The sequence below is a fragment of the Phaethon lepturus genome, unplaced genomic scaffold (genome assembly GCF_000687285.1).
Source record: "Phaethon lepturus isolate BGI_N335 unplaced genomic scaffold, ASM68728v1 scaffold2952, whole genome shotgun sequence".
In the NCBI taxonomy this organism is placed as follows: Eukaryota; Metazoa; Chordata; class Aves; order Phaethontiformes; family Phaethontidae; genus Phaethon; species Phaethon lepturus.
This window is the reverse complement of record NW_010525337.1, coordinates 8,111-10,662: the sequence shown is the minus strand read 5'-3', so window position 1 is coordinate 10,662 and position 2,552 is coordinate 8,111.

The window sequence follows — 2,552 nt, the reverse complement described above, 5'->3', positions numbered from 1 at the left end:
GAAAAGAGAACAAAACCCGGGCAGTCCTGGAAACACCTTTGTGAAAGGGAGAAGTCTCATTCTCCAGTACACACGGCTTTTTAAGAGAGAGCCCGGCTTAAAGACTTTCCTTTACTCACTCCACTTAGGAGTACTATGCCAACATTTGGTTTAATTTTATTAATACTGAGGTAATATTAATTATTAATAGAAATACATGCATTAATTTTTAATATTATATTAATATTGATAGTATAGATATGCTATAGAATAACGGTGATATCACACCAAACTGTAGGAGTCTCCATGTTTATTACCAGGTTTTGGGTTAGCAGAGAGCCATTTCGGGAAAGGACACCGCCACATATAATGAGGTGCTGCCTTAACTTGATTACGTGCTGATTAGGAAAGGTGAAGCAAGGTGATTCGGGTTTGCGGGTGCACAGCTGGCTGAGCAAGCACACACCTGTAAGCCTGCGGGGCTGGAAAGAAAGCTCTGCTGCTGAGCCGGAGAAAACCCAGCTGAAGCTCAGCCTCATCTGCATCCTCCTGCCCACAATTCCCCTCAAGAAATGTTGTCACTTTTTAAAAAAAGTTACAAAATCTTTGGGGGGGTTGTTGACATAAAATAAATTCTCCTGGTTGTGTGGCCAATGGGACTCAGGTCTGCATGGGTGCTTACCTAGGAGGCAGGTCACCCCAACCACAACCCGGGTGTTCTAGGAGGAGTAGCTGAAGTGAGGAGAGCTGCTAGAAGACCCTAGGTCATCCTGGGAGCTGGTGGGATGGGGTAGAGAAGTTTTTGCTTGTGTGGCGAGCTGTAAGGTAAGAATAAAGGGCTGTGGTGCATTATGTTCTCATATAGATGTTAGACCCAAAGCTCTAGTGTGTTAGAAGGTCTTATAGCCTGCTTTTCGAAGAGGTACTTTGTTAACTTGCCTTATCGGCATAATCCACCATCATGGTGTATGATAACAGCAAGTATGGCCACAGACTGAGGTCCTCGCTGATGCCTCCCCCACCCCAGTAGCTCTCTGATTTGTTATTACCGCACAGATGGATATTCAAAAGAAACAGAAGGTGCTAAGAATCCCTTGATTTAAACAAGATGTCTCAGGAATTTGATCTTGACAATGTGTAACATGTTTTCCAGAAGGAATTAGAAAATTGCAGGAACAGAAAAGACTGTGCAAATACAAGCAGATTCTGATAACAGCAAAACCAATGTGCCTTTCTCCAAGACGTAGATATGAAATACCAACCCAGCGGGGGTACAGCCGTTAGACGAATCAATAATTCTGAGCATAGGACTGGAGATGAGTTTAATGCACATCAAACATGCAGTAAATCATCTATCATTTTTCAAGGAGAGTTCTGAGTGCGTGCAGACTCAGCCCAACGCAGTAGGATGCATCTCAATGATTCAGCAGGGCAGATTCCCCTCCGTCATCCAGCCACCTCGGAGGATGGTGGTAGCCTTTGGGCCACGCTGCCTGGTTGTTAGGGCTTGGAAAGGCTGAACGGGAAGGGCTGAAGCCGAGTAAGCCTGGTGCACTGAGGGGAGGGCGGATGGCAGTGTGTTTCATGGCAAGGAACACGGCGCAGGGTAACAGCAAAGCGTGCAGGAAAGGAGGGATGAGCAATACAACCCTATAGCATGCTTGTAAACACCCGCGCGGCAGGGCTTTCCCAAAGCTCTGAGTGTAAAACAGATGAGCACGGGGCAAAAAAAGAATGCATGCACCGTGTAAAAATGATAGTCTCCTCTGCAAATCCCGATTTGCTTGGGAAACTGGGTACGTGTGAATTGTGCACCAGGAGTGCCCAGAGCACCCCGGTTTGATGCTTCTTTGTACAATGACACCAGATACCAGTGCGCTGCTGGCATGTCCCTGTCCCCAGGAGGCCACAAGGCTCGTAGACCAGCTAAAGCACGTGTCTGCGCCGTACGCGGCGTGCACCCACACCACCGCAGCCTGAGCTATCCTGGGATGCGTTAACCGTCGCCGGGCTGTGTCCCAGTGGGCGGCATGGGAAGGAGGGACCCCAGCTGTGTCCCTTCCCTGCCAGCACCCCGCGGGCGTGAGCGCGGGGCTCCGCGCCGCTACGCGGGCAGCGTATCTCTTCCCAGGCTGGGAATCCCACCCAGGCCTCCAGAAATTCAGCGCCGGGCCTCTGCCGCAGCATCGCAACACGTGGAAGGGATTAAATCTGGCTTTAAATGTAATGTGGCTCTGTAAATCCCAAGGCTGTAACACAGTTCAGAAGCAGACTGAAAATATGGCCCGGTTCCAGCCCAGCGAGTCAGGCTGAGCCTCCTTTATTTAATTTTTCTCTTGTACGTGTAAGCGCACTCCTGCCATTTCATGCAGACCTTTTTGCGGGCTCTTTCAGCCGCAGCTCTTGCTGCAGAGAGTTCACAAACCAGCAAAGCTGCTGTTAACTTCAGGGGCTGCAAAGCGGGGCTCGCCCTTTACTCCTCTGGGCTCCGCTAGAGCCCGGCAGCAGCGCCCGTCTCCAGCTGCTTTCATGGGACCTGACCGAAAGGCCAGCTCCGGGAGAGGCGCTGGCGA